We start from the raw sequence: 19,620 nt of genomic DNA, 5'->3' as shown, positions 1-19,620 counted from the left end.
CAGGTGACAGTTGAATACTCCACTGTATGATCTAATCCCCTTCAGCATTTCAGAAAGGAAGAAAAAACCTTCATAGGGTTGTTTAGGAAGGCAAACAACTTTGCTAGGTGCCTGTAATGGGAGAAAAATCAGCCAGGCAGAGAGGCCAGTTAAACTTGACACGTGCCCTGCTTTGTCTGAGCACAGAGGCCTGAAAGGAGCTGGGCCAACATCACCGAGGACAGTCCTGCCAAAGAACCCAGCCTAGCTTCCAGCGACATCCAGCCCAGCAGGAGTAACTCTGAAGGCAGCAGAGAAGAAACAGCTCTGTTTTTCTGTGAGGCTGCCCCACTCCAGCAGCTGTAAGAGAGGCCTTTCTCCCCCTGGACTCACACAGAACACAGGAGCTGGTCAGTCACACAGAGCTGAGCTCACCCCACACACAAAGCACAGCACATCCTGACCCAGCAGCTCTGGGACACCTTCCCTGCTGCCAGCCAGGATCAGGGCATTTAGCTTCAACTTGGCACATGCTGAGGAAGCAGGAGCCCACACCCCCTCCATGGCAAACAGGAGTCATCACCTCCCAGCTCGAGAAGGACAGAGACCTAATCCTAACCCTAACCCTGCTGAGGGGAGTCATGTTAGACACAGGGAGCAGAGGATGGGAGAACACAGACCTGCTGCTGAGAAGGGCTGTCCATACATGTTCACACATGTGGGCACAAAACACTACATTTGGAGCATCCAGCCTCCACCTCCCCTCAGCTCCCTCAGAAGTGGTGGGTAAGATCCTGACAGTCCCCATCCTGTCTCCTGCCCACAGAAGGAAGGCCTCGTTACTAATTTCTCTTATAGACTTCAGAGTGCACAGACAGAAGCAGGAGAGGCAATTTAGTCTAGATGCAGGCAGAGAGGAGGTGTGCAACAAACCAGTGTTTAAGAAACACTGTCTCAAATCAAACATTTCACTCCGTTTCACTCTGGCTTTATGATCTACTCTGATGAGCTCTTTAAAAAAACAAATACACACAGACTCTTGCTACATACATATATCTCCATCCAGATGAATGCTTTGGTTCACTTAGCAGGAGTTTTTCTTGGCTGTAGAAGATGGCAGGCTGGGGAGGCTAAATGAGAGTGGGGAAGAGCCGAGGCAGCTGGATCCCAGTCGTGTGGAGCCTGGACCAGCTCTGTGGAAAACAAGGACCGAGCCAGAGACAGCCTAGAGAGACTGACATCATGCAGGGCCCTGCACGGACAGCCACGATGACATAGTGGGTGTACCACACTGGCCAAATTTCCCTAAATAAATGCTTGATGAGGTTCCTGCAGGCTTTGAGTAAAGATTTATTCCTCCCCCTCCAAAGCACGTAATGCCTAAGAGACAAAGATCTCAGCTGCCTCATTTGTTCATAGCTTGTAGCCTCAAACACTTCCCCAGCCCTGCAGAACTGCACGTTGGCTGGGCTGGGACCTCTGGCTGGGTCTGGTGCCACAAGCCTGGATGGCACAGCAGGCACGAGCCTGGCAGTGAGGGGGGATGAACACACTGTGTCCCCAGGCCTGGCACTGCTCCTGGACACGTCGGGACTGTCGGAATGGCCACCCCACCAGGACATCCTCCATGAACAGCTTTGGTTCACCATGTGCCAAAATAATACAGCCAGCTCTGTGCTCGCTAAATAATAAACACCCCTGAAGCTGCTGACAAATCCTCCTTGCAAACATTTCCTCTAGGCAACTTCTGCCCCAATTCTCCCTGCATATCTGAATATAACATGGGCAGAACCTTTCAGGCTGGAGAGCATCCCTCAGCCTGACCCCAAACCCCAGTAAACCAGATCATCACATCCTGGTGACCCACGAAGGAAAACAACAGAAAAACAAGCAAGAGAAACTGCTGGGAGATAACAAGACCCTGCTGAAAATCTTCCCCAGCAGGCTTTTTCAGGCAAAGCAAGGAGGTGAAATGCTAAAGGGTGGAAGAAGGTAAATTATCAGAGTTGAGACATTTCAAATGACTGTTCCCTGCTGTGTTCAGCAGCTTTTCTTGATGGAGTCACTAATCACTGCAGTTTACTGAATGACCTTGTTGTGGCCATCTCATCTTCAGAGGACCACAAGCTGCAGCAGTCCCTGGTGCAGGGAAATGCCTTTTGGGCTGTGCTAAATCACAGCCATTGAGTGTTGACCGCAGACTGTCAGGACAGAGCAGAGTACCAGCCCACTTTGGGGTAAAGTATCTCCACAGAGGCATTCATCCTGTCCAGCACATACAGCAAGCTTTGTACTCCGGGCAGAGGTGGAGAGATTGGGGCAGAAATTCTCCTGTACGTACATTTAAAATACTGGTTGCCACAAGCTGAAAAAATGCTATAGAAAAATTAAATATTTACTTCTTCTGTTTGTTAATATCTTTCATTAGTACTCAGCTGTAACAGTCATTAAAATGCTGAAAGGGAACTTCATGTAAATTCATCACTAGCCTGGGAATACTCCTGCATTTGTGAGCAGGCTGCATGCTGCAGCAGAGCTTGGAGCCTCAATTTCCCTACAGGAAAGGCCAAACGTCTGGTTCACTCACAATTTACAAATGATTATTTTTCTAATTAATCATTCATCAAAAAACACAAATAGCAACAGGGCATGAAAGGCAGTGCTGGTGTTAACAGAAGGCAGAGTCAATCCATCACAGTCTCACCCTCAGCCATTCACGGGGGAGACCCTCCAGTGCTGTAACTCTAGTGGCTGCAGGGAAGGAGCTGGGGAAATACCCTCTGCTCTCCCCTGCTGCCATAAGGAAAGGGATGATGTATGCTTCTGTTATGCCAAACCTCATCTGTGTAAATTGGAGCTGCAACAGGTCTGTGAAACATATTGGGAGCTGAACATCATGATGGTCTCAAAAGAGGCAGGTTGGGATCTCAGGATGAGGAAAAGAGAAGTAAGGCAGCAGTGTGGGAGGAGAGAGACTTCAGCAACACAATGCACTGAGGCTGGAGAGACACACAAAAACAACCCTGGAGGAAAGAGGCCACAAGAGAGATGGCCGAACAAGGAACAGGGATTAGCTAAATACCTTCCCTGGCTCTCTGCAGTAGTGACTTGGCTGCAACAAATCCAGCATCTCGTGGGGCCATCTGGAGCTGGAGGAGGTTGGTCATCTCAGCCCGCGTGCTCCCAGACCACTGAGCTATGACTGCAAGTGCCAGCACACTGACCCCTCTTTTGCCTTAGTTTGGATGAAGGATCTCTGGAACCACAAGCAAGTGTGCTGACTATGCAATGTGTCTGGGTATCACCCCTGCCAGTGCTCACAGTTTGACCCTGCAGCCCTCTGTGTGGCTCACGTGCCAAATGGCTCGCAGAAGAAGACAACATATCCACACACCTGGAGTTTGAAAACAAACTGCAAATGCCCATGATTTTCACCTTTCCCCACCAATTCTCTGTTCTCATCATGATTAATCCAGGTTAGATATTTCCTGTACTCCAAGGAGAGCTGTTTGAAAGGTGTAACTATTTCCCCAGACCTCTCCTTGCTTTGGCTCTGCCTTGCTCAGGCTGCTGGCCAACCTCTTGCCAGGACAACAGCTCTTCAAAAGGCAGTATGAACTGGTAAAAGCAGGCAGCAGCATGATATTTCAGCCTAGCTATAGTCTCCTGCTGCTTTTTATTACACTTCACAGGGCTAGGCTTGAACCATATAATCACATTTCAAAGAGACTGGAGTATTGTTGGCAGTTTGCTTCATTCTTGACCACTGAGATTGTGAGATCTGTCCTCGCTGCTCTGAGAAAGAGAAGATTTCCTCCTTCTAGCTATTAATTAAACAAACTTAAACTCCACAACACAATAACAAAGGACATCCAAGATAACCAGGACTTTTGCAGGATTGGCTTTTACTGAAGTTCTGCCAGTGCAGCTTTTCCACGTGCTGCACAAGGGTGGCAAAGCAGACTAGCCAAAAACAGGGAAGTTGTTCTGGAGAGCAGAATACCCCATACATCCTAATATATACCATTCCCCAGAATCCTCAGACGAAGCAGTGATCTGTCCTGTGAAGAGAGAGTATTGAGGATAGATGTCATGCTAATGAGGCAAGTGAAGAAGAGCCTCCAGCCTGTCCCCTGAAGCTCTAGAGGATCTGTCGTGAGTGGAGTTATCAGGTTCAGATCAAAGTGGGCTCTCAAAACTGCATGGCCAGACCTTGGACTGTTCTTAACCTAATTCTAACACCCTCGAGAAACTGGCACTGACTGTCTGGAAATGCCAGACACAGGAGCAGTGGACAGGAAGGATGGTTATCTCCCCAGAGGGCAGCATCACAGCCAGAACTTGGGACACCTTGCCACATTGCGAGGTCACTGGTCCCTTCAGGTTTCAGATGCTCGTGTATAGCCCTGAGGCTGTGATGTGTGGAAGACACTGGGACAGTGAAGGCCCACATAAGCTGCTCAGAGAGCCAGGAAAGGGTTTCCTTAGCAGACAAAATAGGAAATTTGGAGCTTATCAACAACACATACATCACAACACCCTGCACCTCCCAACACAGCATTTTACTTAATGGCATGAACTCTGCAAAGGGAGAAGCAGTGACAGTGACTGAAGGGAAGATGGAGCAGTGGCACACACCCCATGTGGCTCCCAGGGCACCCCTGCAAGGGCCCAAATCCACTCAGCAGCAGAACCAGCCTTGTAGGATCCTGCTTGCAAGTTACTGATGGCGCAGGAGGAGCTGCAAAAAACACAAATCAAGCACAGTTTGAGAAGCAAATATGTGTGCAGCTGTGGAGGACAGCCAAACCCATCTTCCTACAGCTCAGCAAGAGGCAAACATGGGCTTCAGACCTGCCATGTGGGAGGAGAAAATCACTCCAGCATTTCTACCCATTGCTGGACAAGTCAAACAAGAAACTCAATCCAGCCACCAGCATTTCAACACGGAAGTCCTGTATTAGCTCCCAAGCACTAAATGAGGGCGGAAATCCATATTAGCAGAAGCCACTGATAAGAAAGAATCATGAGTTTCAACTTTTTCTGGTGGTTGGCCTTTTCTCTCCAGTACTTGGCATTAGTATTTCTGTGAAGTGCCCACTGCAACAACTGTAACTCAATACATTTACAGGAGGTAGAAAACAATTCAGAATGAAGTGGCTTTTAACCTCAGGTTTGGGACAGTTTTAAAAGTTTTATTACTAGGCAGATTTCTCACAGGAAAACTATGACATAAATGACGTGTCTGAGTATTTTTTCTAAGCGAGAGTATTTCCTGCCATTATTTTCTCGTGTTTATGTTCTCTCCAGTGCATCCTATTATAGCAAATCTGTTTGGAAGAGCTCCATTCCTAAAGATAACACAAGCTCCAAGAATGCCTTCTGCCCAACCAATATTCCTAAAGAAACCAGTCGTACTCCTCATGTGCTTCACGATAATCAGATGCACTAGGGCACTACACAGGCAAACCCAGAGCACCAACACACTACAGACTGCACTGTAAGTACCCAATTATTTGGGTATTTCATTTTTTGGAGCTACCACTTTTTCTAGCCCATTTAGCAAGATGAGTTTCTGACCCAAGATCTGCATTTACGTAAGAGACACCCCCATGCAAACTCCATGCCCAGGGACAGAGTGCTGAAAACCAAGATGAGTTCTCTATGAACATCTCCAGTGCTCATTCCAGTTCTTCAAAAACACAGCCAACCCACTCCCTGAAGGAGGACATGGTAATAACTCATACCCTTTATTTTTAGCCTTGCTCTTCTTTCAAAGCTCAGCGAGATATGTGGAGTTTTGCTGTGTGCAAAGAATCCCTGCTCATGATTAACATCTATGTGAATAATAGAGCTTTAATCTGGTTTCACTCAGTTACCTACTGCTTCAGCAGTTTAACATCATGAGGGAGCAAGAGCAGCAAGGGTACCCAGCCAGCTTGCATGTAACTCAAAGCAATACTACAAGGCTTAATTAATTGAGATCACCAGATGAAAAATCTCATCAGATGTATATAAAAGGTAAAACATCTGTTGATGCTCAGGCAGTCCTGAGGTGGGATGCTACATGCAAATCTCAGATAAAACTCCAAAGAGAAGGGACTGATAACCATCTGCCTATAAGAATTGCCTTTCTCCTGCTCCAGAGTCCCAACCTCAGCTGGGTGATGGGTCTGAAATATAATGGCAGGATCATAATCAAAGCTCCATATTTTAATCAGACACCTATTTTCCTGCCAAATCTTCCAGTAAGCCCAGTGTGGACTGAGCTGCTCCTTTTCAAACAGCACAGGTGTGAAGGTAGCTCAGGCAGCAGATCCACCTCTCAGACCAGGCACATGCTTTCTGTCCTGGCACAGGTGGTCTTGGTGCCACCAGTCCTGGCTGAACAGAAGCAGAGAGGGAAATTTAATTCATGCAGGTCACACTGTGATATGGCTGCAGCTCATGGTCCTTCCATGTGCACACTTCCTACATCCAGAGAGGGGCTGGTCTGAAGCCAGCCAAAGTCACTGTGAGAGCAAAGCACCAAACGTGGCATCTCAAAGGAAATCAAACCCTGCTGCACTGGTTTCTGCTCTCAGCATAAATCAAGTGAGAGAAACAGCCAACCATCTAAAGATGCTTTGAAAGGGCAGCTTGATATTTTCCAGGCCTCCTTGGACATAACTGACCCAGAGAAGGTCCCTGGCTGCACCACCCAGTTACTCTTTGAGCAGTGACCATCTATCATCCCAAGTCATTCAGCCATGAGTCACAGCTGTGCTCAGACCCTGTTCAGACATCTGCTCTCCTGCTGCCCAGGTACTGATCCTGCAAAGCATCCAGATTCTGCTGGAGTGGTGGGCAGACTGCAAAAATAATTTTCAACTTACCCTCCTCATCACCTAAGCCCAGCTCTCTTCTCCACTAACTTCTTACTTATCACCTTTTCTCCTCCCCTACACCCACATCTGCAGCTGCTCAGGGACAATGATGGTTCTCTGTGAGGCTGTTCTGATCCATTTCTGGGAGCCCTACACAAAATCCTGGTACCCCAGCAAGCACCGAGAGCTCCTGCAGCTCTCACTTCATCCTCACACAGAAATGCCATAACACCAACTGCATTAATAACCCACAGTGCCAACCTGGGGCACAGCTCTGCAGGCTGGCAGTGCCTCTCTGTGCCACCACAGAGACACAGAAACACTTAGGTTGGAACAGCCCTTTGAGAACGTTAAGTCCAACCAGTTCCCCAGCACTGCCAAGGCCACCACTAGCCCACTAGCCCATGTCTGCAGGTGCCACATCTACACATCTGTTAAATCCCTCCAGGGATGGTGACTCCCCCACTGCCCTGGGCAGCTGTGCCAGGGCTGGACAACCTTTTTGGACCACCTTGACCCTTTGAACCCACCTGTCTGCTCACAGCACCACTGCCCAGCACCAGTTTCCCAACTGGTGGGACACAGCTCCAGATTAAATCCAGGCAAAGCTTCCTAGAGACTGGGCTGGGTGATGTACCTCTATCTACTCCCCAGTTCCCAATATAAATGTGATACTGATTTTTCTTTCCCCCAAGTATATATTTAGGCATAATATATTTTAATGGCAAAAAGATGCTTTGTTCCATAGGGCATGTGTGTGTGTGTGTGTGTGTGTGTGTGTATTTGATTCCTGTGCTTCAATCAGATCCAGGAATGGAATTTCATACTTTTATAAAATTAAGAACAGATGCTATGGACTGTTTAAACCAGCAGAGAAAATAATAGGAGGAACACTACAAGGAAGGTGACTGAAAAAAATGCTGAACATTGCAGGAAAATGGAAATACAATAATGGCTGTGGGACTTCTGGGACACAGAGGTCCATGCCACAAATCCCTCAGGAAAGACAGCTCCCAGCTCGGCCACATTGAAGTTTCTTCTGCACGAGCTAGAGAGAGAAAAGTAATAGATAACAGCAGCTGAATATAGAACACATTTATCTTTTAGTACAACAGAGATGCTGTTCACCTCAAAATATAAATCATGGCATATGCAAACAGAAATCCCTTCCTTTTCTATCAAGTTTACCTCAAAATATTAAAGCCAATGAAAGGCTGAGCTACATTTCCCCACTGCTTCCCTCTTTACTTTCTTCCTACGGGGTTTCCTGGGAAGCCAAGGCACCACCAGGCTGCCAACACCACACCAGGCACTTTCGTATTTGTTTGGTGTTCCATATTTCCATTCTAGTTTTCAAAAGTGATGGAAACCTCTCCTATTGTCTTTGGGTGCCCTGTTGGTTATCACAAGGTTTGTATCTGGAGCTGAAGCCAAGCCAGCATCCTTTTGGAAATGAACTGGTTCAGAATGAATGCCTGCATCTCTGTCTCCCACACTGACTCAGGGGATACCTCACCTGGAAGGAAAGGTACCACATTTCCATAAGGAAACTTCTCAGAGCATCAGGAGGGGTTCCAGCTTCTCTCTTCAGCTCCACACAGCACTGCATGATGCCACTGGCATTGTCACTCCCATTTTGCAGAGTGTTATGCTGAGGTATGGAGGATGTTAAGCAACTTTTGCCTCTGGTCACAGAAATAAGGGCAAGAATGGGACTGGAATTCAGAGCCCCAGCTCAGATCCTGCCTCACACTTCCTGCACACAGAAGAACCTGTATTGGACTTGCAGATCACACATTTGCATTGCAAAGCGAGGAGCAGAGCATAAATGCCTGTATGTACAAGCAGATGTGTATTCAGTAGGCAGATCTTTGGAAATTCACCGCATAACATTCTGTCTACAAGTCAAAAGCCATCTCCAATTGCTAAAACTTAAATCAAAACACAAGTTGCTACAATTCATAAGGAGCTTAATATTTATTACCACGTATTGCAAGCGTGCAGCTATGTAGAAAGACTCCCCTACTGTCTCCAGTGATTATTCAAGGGACCGGGAAAAGAAAGAATAGCCTTTGATAGTAACAAAAAAAAGCAAGTGTGGAGAAAGCAATGTATTAAATCCTTTTCACAGCCAAGAGGCCAACGAAAATGCTATATATTTATAAAGGAAATGAAAACCTGTCAGGAACAAAATGAACTGAATAACAGAGCTTGGGCTGAATAAAGATAAGCAAGAACTCGAGAACCAAAAACACCACCAGGGTGAAAAATGCAGCATACTTGGCATCCCTGGGAAGAGGGCTCTGAATGGATGAAAAGCCCATTTGGGTACAAGTCAGAGAAGAGTCCCCAGCTACTCCCTTCTTCTGATAATCTGCTGACAAAGTGAGGTCAGCAGATGTATTGTTCACAGGATGGATAATATTGAAACATTGGAGCATCTTCTGTGCCTTCCCTGAGCAGGGATCCAGGGGAAGAGGACCCTGCAGCTCCCAGGGCAGTGTGGTGCTCAGGACACTCCACCAGTCTCTGCAGAGCAGCAGTGCAAGAGATGCAATCACACAGTCCCACTGAGTGTGAGTGAGCTCTGGTTTCACATCCTGGATTTCCAGCCCATCCCTCTGCTGAGCCCACCAGGTGTTCATGGTTACAGCAGCCTTTGGACACGAGGAGGCTGCAGGGCAGACATCAGCTTTCAGCCCAAAGAGAAGATAAAGCCTTCAGGATACAAGATACAAAATCTCTGGTTTGCCACAGAAAAGAAGTCCACAGGCCAAAGAGCTGGCCTGTATGGGCTGGCCTGAATTCTAATTCCACAACTGGAAGAGCTGGGTCATCACATTTCTAAATTCTTGATGTTAAAAGACTTCCTGAAAAATCACTGTGAAAAGTAACAATTCATGAAAACTCACATAAAACACAATGGTTATAAACCCAATCTTAATAGAAACAAGGCTTTTTAGTGTGCAGATGACTTGGATTCAGTTCCTGATATTAAATAATTTAGCTTTATGTATCTAATTGCAGGAAGTTTGTGTGATTTCGAAAATAAACAACATAAGTATTTCATAATTCAGATACTTAATTACTATTACCATATTGATTGCAGGAAATAGGATTAACCATACATTATATATTGTCAGAAGATAATGTCAACAATCTTGAAGTGAAGGCTACCAATGAATTAGCTGGCTGTACTATGTTAAAAACAAAGTACAAACCATGGCCATCAGGAAGGAGAATTCTCAATAAACTGGCATGTTCATCATTCCACCTGGACTGCCCAGTAAATCCCACAGGGGAGTAGAAACTGTAAACATGCAAAGCTAGACTCATGCTCAAGAGGAAGAAAGTTAGAAAGTCTTTATCTCTTGAAGCTTTCCTTTCTTAGATGATTCATCAGATCAGTCATTGAATAGGTCTCAAAATGAGTCCAGCCACAAAAGAAGAAGTACCTCAGCATTTATACTGAATTTGCCCAGGGCTGTGCCCTTGCTCCACCTTCCAGTTCCCTCACACGAAGGGACATGCCATGGACATGCCTCAGGAAAGTTTCATCAAACACCAACAAGCATTTCCTACCAACCAAAGCTCTCCAGAGCAGCTGCCTTCAGCCCCTGCACAGCCATAGGCACCTGCAGGCAGGAAGGCTGTGCTGTGCCAAACCCCCACACGATGCCATGGAGCACAGCCTGGAGAGCCCATTCAGCTCTCAGCACAGACACACTGTCAGCTCAGCTGGGAGCAGCAGAGGTTAAGTTGTGCATTAATGAGAAGTGCTGGTCTCAAATCCAAAAAGATGCTTTTAAAACAAAAAAAACCCACAACAATGCACTGGGTTTGCATCTTCCTCACCACAGACTGCAGTTACCTCTCCTTACAGCAACAGAAGGGAAACGACATAACAGGAAAGCAGCAGAGGCTTTTCCCTTGTACATGAAAAGCAGGTTGAGAGTCTCCACAGAGGCACTCAAACATCTCTTGCTGTATAGAACACAATGCTCTGATACTCCTGTGATTTGCTTTTCATCATCTGGAGGATTCCACGGATCCCCGAGTGTACTGGGAGCTGTTGGACAGATCCTGCCCAGGAGGGTGGCAGTGGTGGAGGGAGGGAGCCTGGCAGCATTGCACTGCTCTGCACAGGCAGGGATGGCCACTCTGACCACTGCAAAGTGCATCTGCAGGCAGCACAAAAGCAGCTTTCAGCAGCCCTGCCTCACTCTTTTCTCCTCACCACAGGAGCAGGAGAACACAAACCCCTGGATTCAGAGTGAAGGCACAAACCTGCTGCAGTCACCCACCCACTGACAAGTGAGTCCCCTCAGGGCAGCTCTGTGCGCTGGGCAGTGCTTTGCAAAGGAAATTTCTCAATGCCTTTTAGCCTTGAGAGCAGAGCAAATCCCTTCAACCCTAACTAGCATCCAAATTAGCAACGGAAGGAATGCCAATGGATGTCCCCAGAGAAACTGGCTCTGGCAGAAGGAATTAGCGCTTTGATGCTTCTCTCCGGACAGTCGAGCAGCACTCATCTGGACTCAGAGCTAACACAGGGCAGGACCCAACACAGAGGATGCAGCCCCTGACAATGTGTTAAGGCCACCTGCCTCTTGCATGGCAAATGCTGCATTTCCCAGGGGTTTGTCCAGGATCTCCCACCATGGCTTCACACCTGGCTTCAGCCCCTACAGAAGTACTGGTGCATTCAGAGCTCACTCTGACTGAAATCAGCGCTTATTACACCTACATGTTTAAGCACTGGCTCTGTGACAAGGTGGGGTACAGGCAAATGATTTTCATCCTTCAAATGCAGAGAAGCCCACCTGGTTCCCAAGGCTGGCATCACTGGTACAGCACACCCAGCCTGAGACTGCTGCTGGGCATTTCCCACAGCTTAAAACAGCTGGAGACCCCAGAGAACAGTGATCTACAGCAGCCTTACAGAAGGATTTAGGAGCTAGGACACCAGGATTTGCATCCTCATCTGCCCCAGAGACTGGACAGGGAAGCAGAGCTGGAGTCGTGTGGGGCTGGCAAATGTCCTTGAATCCCCCATGTGTGCCCTGAAAGGTCGATTAACACAATGTTTTTACATGAAAATACCTCAGAGCTCGTTTCTCAGATCGACTTTTACCAGATTGATCCAGGGCCCAAAGGCACTAAACTCAGGCTTTAGCAAGCCAGAGCTGTGGCCCGATTTCCAGCAATGCCTGATGTGTGCAGCAGGAGGGAAAAACAGACAATTCCTGGCACTGCCATGGAAAACTCTGCTCATTATCTTTATAATTCTGCATTACATGATTCAGCTACAGAAAATCTCTCATCAGATGTGACAGAAAGAGAAACTGCTGTATTTACACAGAGCAGCACATAACACATGTTTGTGTGTGTGCCTGTGTACACACTCTCCTTATGTTTTTCCAGGAAGCTACAGGAATCAAAATCCATCTCCATTTGAGTTAGATAACCCTCACAGACTTTCTTGAAAATCCCTCCATTTTTCATTTCCTTAACCAAATACCCTAAAACTGAAACACAAATGAATACCACTAGTTCTGCCCCATCTCCACCTAATCTAGACATCAATGAGCATTAATAAATTAATTACCAACACTAGGACTATTTCCTTGCCCTCTCTGAAACCCAGCAAACTGTGGCCAGCTGCTCATAGTTCCACAAATCTTGGTCACTTTAAAACATATGAAGTTTTAATAGCAATGCCAGGAATAGGTGCTGAATGCAGAGACAGCCCTGTGTAGCTACCCTCCCACCCGGAAAAATCCCCATGTTCTGAAGTGATGGCAAACATTCCTCATGCTCCACTTTGGAAAGCACAAAGATGCTCAATGAGAATCAGAAAGTAAAGTACTTTATGGAACATTCAAAGCCCAGATAATATTGTTGAACTGGAGGTAACTGCATTTGAACAAGAACCAAAGTGCTTCCAAGAAGACCCAACAGCAAGAGATTTCATGGTGGTGCACAACATTTCCAGCAAACTCAGCTGAGGTTTTGGACCTTGCACAGCTAGCACTTCACTTAAATCTATTTTTTGGCATACTGTCCGACCATAGAGGCCGTAAACATAAAGACTGTTTTTCCAAGTGCCAGTTCATAAAGGAGCAGCAGCAAAACACACGAGGAATCAACAAGAACCCAAGGAGCTTTCTCACATCAGGCAAGGAGCCTCTTCCCTCGAAATCCCACCGACTGGGGGCCTGATGCCATGGTGCCAGTGCTGGCAACACCAGCCACCTCAAAAGCAGGCCATTAAGGAGTTAAATTTAGATATGAACTCTCAGTCCCACTTAAGTGACACTTTTGTGATGACTCAAACAGGGCTTCGAGTTTAGATCACGACTTGGCTGGTTTTTGAAAGGAGGACACCAAGGTGCAGCTCAGCTCTGCAGTCACTTCAGCCAGCACACGCCTGCCTGCAATATCACGTGTCAAAATACTTCCAGTAAAACAGGTAAACTATCAGGACATGATCACATCCACACCCTGAAGCCACAGTGCCTCATCAGACAGCAAAAGAAGGTCAGGCCTGGGCAGAGCAAGCTGCAGATCTCCCCAGCACATCCCAACCCTGCCAGACACAGCTCCTTGCACCCCTTGCCCCACTTCTCTGCCAATGTAACACGCCAGAAAGGCATGGCAAATTGTAAAGATGGATAGTTTGGATTTCCTGATAAGAAAAGGAAAACCACAGTCCATGACATCCCACATTTCTAAAAATCCCATGGCAGGTTTCCTTGTTGGAGGTGACCTGACCCCCATCAGGCTTCAGCACAGGTAATCAGCTTTTCTTCAGCCTAGACCAAAGAGCCCCAAGTGTTCCATCCCCACAGAAATCTGGCACTTTGGAGATTGAACTGCTTCTAGCTTTGCAGAAGAGCCATCGTGGGGTCAACACTGAGGGGGTGAGCTTGGCACAGCTTTAGGAGGTGCCCACAGCAGCTGCCCCCAAACCTTCATGTCGCTGGTGGCATTTGATGCCCATTATGCAACAAAATCCCAGTCAGCCTGTAAGAAAAACTGGGCCATTGAATAACAGCAAAAGCTCACAATTGTCAGTCTACAGCAGCCAGGCAGCATCCCTGATTAGAGAAGAGGGAAGAGAGGCTGTAGAAGACCCTGATAACAGGGTGACCATCACAGTAAATGTGCCCACACCTTTGGTACCTCCTGGCTGCAGCTGATGTGCAGCCACCACTCCACTCCTTCACTCGGTCTGTCACTGCATCCATCAGCTCTTCACTGCACCCATCACCTCTTCACTGTGTCCATCCCTGCTACAGGGGCAGCTCAGTGTGGCAGATCTGGGCTGGTAAATCCTATGTGCTCCTCTGGCACAGCCAAGGCAGGAGAGGCAGGCACACAACAAACCCATCCCTCCTGCCTCTCTGCTGCCCTGCCACCCTCCCTGTGGGACAATCCACAACGCTGGCCCTCGGTGGAAGCAGAGCACCAAGAGTGTTCTGTGCTGCCCTGACCTCACAATGGAGGGAGGTGTGGAAACTCCTGGAACATGCTGCCCAATTATGAGCCTCTCACTCCAATGGGGCACCTGGGGCCATCACCCCCACAAGGCCACTTGCCTCAAGTTTACAGTGAGCTGCTCAGAGAACCACAGCACACTCTCCATGGTTAATGTAAAATATTAATGTCTCATTTGTTCAACAATTTTGTGGAAATTAAAACTTTTAGGTTAATCATATACTGAACAATTTTAATTAAAGCAGTTATAAAACAATTAATCCACGAGAGCAGGCTTGGATCCTTGCCAGCCTTATTGGTTTAATACATGTAGGCAAAGCTTATTTCTCCCCGTGTTTGACTTAATGAATGCTAATAAGTGACACAAAATATGCATGCAGCGCTCCTAATATAGTTAGTCCATCTGGTTTCACTTGCATTTTGTATTTGTCATTTTGCTTTGATAGAGGAATTGAAAATGAATTCTCCGTGCTAGAAATTAGAAGAACTTTGTACCCTGCTTAATTTAAAATAATTTTTGCAAACCTTTGGGGGAAAAAGAGACAGCAATTGAGTGCAGCACATGAACCAGCTATCTTTTTGGTTGTTCCAAGGTTGGAAAAGAGCACAAGACAGAAATATAAGACTGTGCCACAGAAGGAACGAACAACATGCGCTCAGCATTTTTTTCCACCAGTATTTCAAAAGATGTTTTTTGCTTGAATAGATGGTAATATAAAGGCAGGGGATAAAATATGATTTTAAGCATCTGAGACAAATCCTCTACTATTCCAATTTGTTCTGCATTACAACTTTTTTGATCCATTTGGGGATGTACTCGCTTGCCAAAGCAAGCAGAGCTCAACCTCTTTGTTGAATATTTCATCTATGCCAAAAATTTTTACCTTTTTAGCACTTATGTTTGAGTTACACAGTCATGTTACTTTCAGTAATGCTCCACACCATCACTGCTGGATGCAATCACTCAACCTTGCCATGTATAAGCCATGGGCAAACGCCCTGCAGAGCTGAACTCCTCTGCCTGCAGCTCAAACCACCCTGTGGTTTCACCCTGTGAAGAGCCTGCTCTGTCCCAAGGACATGCCAAAAATGAAAAATGGGCTCTTCTTTGCCTAAAATCCAGATAACACACCTCATGTCACTCTGAGACCATACATGATGTGATCTCTCACTATGGGAAGTGGCCTCTATGGAGATTTTAGTTCCCAACACACCAGCAGCACCTCTCTGCCGTCCCTTCAGAGGGCCCCAACTGCCCTCGAGCAGCTCATGAGGGTCCTTCCATTGACACCACTGGGGTCTGCAGCAGCTCTAGAGCTCTAGGCACATCCCCTTAAACCCAGGGTGACACAGCACGAGGCACAGCTGCGCCAGGTTAAACTGTGCAGTTTCCTTCTTCCCTGACCAAGGTCACCTCCCATTTTGGCTGCTGAGATGTCCCAAATGGTGACACTACAGGGAGCCTGTTAGAGCTTAAAAACTAGCTCTGCTCCTGGGGGACCAGTGTCCCAAATTCAGTCACATCAGGACAGGCAGGAGGAAGTGAATTGTGTGTGTGTCCTGAAAAGTGCATGAAAGACAGAAGGGGAGAAGAGGAGAGCACCATTGACCACCCAGTGACCACCATGACCCTCACTGCACCCTTAAGGTGATGAAGGGAAAACTTCCTTTCTCCCAGTGCTTCAGAACTGCAAAAGTGACAATAAAGCTGTGCACCAACCACTGGCATTATCTGCTTAACCCGGTAATTGGTTTATGGGCCACCCTTGGGCTCACCTTGATCTACAGTTTCTGGGTCACACTGCTCCTCACTGATGTCTCCTGGTACTTCCCACAGGAAAGGTGCTCTGACCACTGCAGGAAGGGAATGTGGGCTCACAGTGCTCCACACTCATCCCACAGCTGGCCTGCCCTGTCCTGTAGCATTTAGTCATGGATCACCTGAAGGCAGCAAGACCTGGAGAGCTCCATGGTGAGTGGAGTTTCAGGAAGGTGGGGCTTCAGTCCAGGTGAAATTTCCAGCTGCTCAGTAAAATTGCCAGCTCAGCAAGGCAGCACAAGAGAAGATGGAATGGAGGGAGTGCAAGGAGAAGACAAGGAGGAGGTCAAACAAATGGGAACAGCTTCAGGCAGATGAATAACTGCCTTGCAATGAACTTGCTCACTGTTACTGAGCAGAATTTGGAAACTGATGTGTGAAATGCAGCCCTCTGAGAGCCCAGGGTACTGCAGTAGCTGGGGGAGGGCAGCACGGAGCTGCCCCTTGACCAGGGCTCAGAGCCCATGAATTTGTCAGCCTGGTTAACCTCCTGCAGCGAGACAGAAGGGGCTGAGCCTCCCAGTGCCTGCACCCCACTGCAGATCCCACGCCTCAGAGCTCTCTGCACAGTTTGCCAGCTCAAATCTTAGTCACAGTTTATCCCGCAGCAGTGTCTTCAACGATGATATTGCACTTTTCTGCCAGAAAGGTCCCAAAATAGCTCCCGAATCACATGCAGGCTGCTCCTGGTAGCATGGCGTAGCAGCTCCTGGTGCAGCAGGCAGGGGAGCCGAGGGTCCTGCTGAGGTGATGCCCCAGCAGGTACCACAGATCCTCGGGGTGATGCCCCAGCAGGTACCACAGATCCTCGGGGTGATGCCCCAGCAGGTACCACAGATCCCCGGGGTGATGCCCCAGCAGGTACCACAGATCCTCAGGGTGATGCCCCAGCAGGTACCACAGACCCCAGGGTGATGCCCCAGCAGGTACCACAGATCCCCAGGGTGATGCCCCAGCAGGTACCACAGATCCCCGGGGTGATGCCCCAGCAGGTACCACAGATCCTCGGGGTGATGCCCCAGCAGGTACCACAGATCCCTGGGAGGTAAAGCTGCCCCACAGCTGGGCCACCTGTGCACATCCTGCCCCACACCAAGGGGCTGATGTTCCTGGTGGTGACATCAGACTGACGGGCTGATCCTGTGCAAAGTCTGAACAGAAAGGGAGACCCAGCACCAAAAATGAAATTAAAATAGAGTGGCTGGGTCACCTCTGCGTGCCTAGAACTGAGAGCTCGCCAACAAACTCTTTGCAAGTGCTAAATACCTTCTCTGCGTGTCACTTAGAAAAAAAGAGATGTGAACCCGGCAGAGCAGCTTTGCTTTTGCTTTTTTTTTTTTTTTTTTTTAAGTGTTTAAACATCCTACAAACACTGTTTAGGGAAGTCAGCAGGAGGTCAAATAGAAGCCTTGTGTCTCAGTGGATAACAATCCTTCTGTGAAATCATTCCAGCACGAATTGAGTCACTCTTACATCTCACTCTCCACCTTTCTTTTCTTTTATTTTAAAGGCATTTTAGCAAAGCTCACTTTGAAGTTTAAACCTTCTGCAACAACACTGCTTGCCAACAAGATAAAATATTTAGTACTGCTATATACTAAAATCATATCTCTAACAATACCTTCCACGCCTGACATAGCACAAAAGTTAATTCAGCCAACAAAGCAATGCTTGCATTTTGTGTCTCGAGAAGCAGCAATTTATCTTTTTTGTATATATAAATTACATACACTATTGTGCCATTTAAACCTAAAACCTCCTGTTGTTAAATAGAGAATAGAAAGATCTTTAAATACAGACAAAAAGATCAGAGTTCTAAAAAGAGCTGTGACAAATGCAGGAGAATGTTACTAGCCAAGCAAAATAAATGTGAAAACCATGATGCTCCCCAGCAAATCCTCCCTGCTCGAGCCAACACGTGTCCTTCATCCCTTCGGGTTGGCTGGGGCTGCCTGCCTCTCTTGGAGGGTCCCTGATGGGAAGCACTCACATCACGGATTATGGGTTTCAATGGGAAAACAAAACAACTGCAGGTGAGCACGGGCAATGTCTGGGGATGACAACAGCCCGGGTCACACCTCCTGCAGCCACTGCCCCGGAGCAGGAACCTGCAGCACGATTAGCCAGCAGAGGCTCCCCCTCTGCAAACAGATGTGCTCTCAGGAAAGGCAGGAATGGTGCAAGGGTTAGGGAAGACAAGGGAAACTCATCCCACAGTCTGACCTTCTGGGTTTGTTGTCTGAGAAAACAATGGAAATGTTGCAATGTCTGCAATGTTGTTGGCAAGGCTGTTTCTCTGTTTTGTCTCCACTAGTGGTCTTGTCTTCTTCAGTCACCTCTTAAAAACAAACTTAAAGGACCAATAACTACCGTCCCCCAACAGAAATCAGACCATCTGTTCCCATTTCTGCCCTTGCTCTTATAAGCTGCTCTTTACCATGCGAAGAGGCATCACCTCTCCCAGCATAATTCAATGCATTTTACTCTTTCACATAAAATTAGCAGAAACAGTCCCAAAACGTCTGTCTTTTCTCATCTCTTTGCAGTACCTAGAGCTCACTAACTTCTCTCCCAGCAATTCAATTCCCCTCTCACATATGCTCAGCACACAGGCACTCAGCAATGCCATCTCCACAGAACCAGCTCAGGGCTCCTGAACTCAAAAAAAGGCAAACTAATTTAAAACAAACACATAAATGCCTTTCCTATCCCTTTTGCCTCCACAGGATGCAAATCACAACAGTGCCAGCCTGAATGAGCCCCAGTTCCCGAGACATCTCTGGAGGTCCCCAAACACGGCTCCCTTCTCTGGTCCATGATGCCAGTTGGGATGAGATTTGCCTTCCCATCCTTGTGCTCCTCCACCTGGCCTTGCCTCACTCTTGTTCCATTCAAATACCATCTTCAGCCTCCCTGTTCATCCCTCAAAGCCTCCCAACCACAGCTTTAACCGTGTTTCCCATCCTCCCCTGCACCCTGGTGTCTCTCCCATTGCTGCCCGTGGCCAAACCTTCCCCAGCAGCCCCACAGCAGCACACTGGAGGAGGCCCCACTGGAAGCACAGGGTGGAAAACATCACAGCTGGGGGCTTTTTACAATGTGAGCCAAACAAAACCCAGACACTGCCAAATGACTGTTACCTGCAGCTTAAATAACTGCTTTTTGTAGGTTTATTATTTTTTAAACAATAGTTTGTGTGTATACATTCATATATGTGCTTTTTTAAGGTACAGATAGGATTTTCATGTCAGTGATTTAGTTGTACTTTTCTTTGAAATTAAGAGCATAATTCAACAAGTGCAAACTTCTGCTAGGGACAAGCATTTCTAAAAATTCACCCTCTGCTTTCTCATTTAGATTTACACCACAGCAAGAGCCTAGATCTTTATCTCACACGTGATGTAATTCTAAAGGCAGAAGCAGAAATACTACTAATTTACTCCAGAGTAAATGTTG

At 47.2% G+C, this 19,620-nt stretch overlaps 1 protein-coding gene and 1 long non-coding RNA gene across 8 annotated transcripts in view; one reads left to right on the top strand and one right to left on the bottom strand.

Moving 5' to 3' along the window:
• AUTS2 (activator of transcription and developmental regulator AUTS2) overlaps positions 1-19,620 on the bottom strand; it is a 748,905-nt gene that overhangs the window by 689,860 nt on the left and 39,425 nt on the right. The window lies entirely within an intron of this gene.
• LOC146428921 (uncharacterized) lies at positions 14,409-19,349 on the top strand. Its single transcript, XR_014855854.1, has 3 exons — positions 14,409-14,500; positions 16,183-16,317; positions 18,891-19,349. It is a non-coding gene; the product is annotated as an uncharacterized LOC146428921 (long non-coding RNA).

The sequence above is a fragment of the Lichenostomus cassidix genome, chromosome 19 (assembly GCF_008360975.1).
Source record: "Lichenostomus cassidix isolate B80296 chromosome 19, HeHo_3.0, whole genome shotgun sequence".
Classification (NCBI taxonomy): Eukaryota; Metazoa; Chordata; class Aves; order Passeriformes; family Meliphagidae; genus Lichenostomus; species Lichenostomus cassidix.
This window is presented reverse-complemented; position numbering and strand designations above follow the sequence as displayed.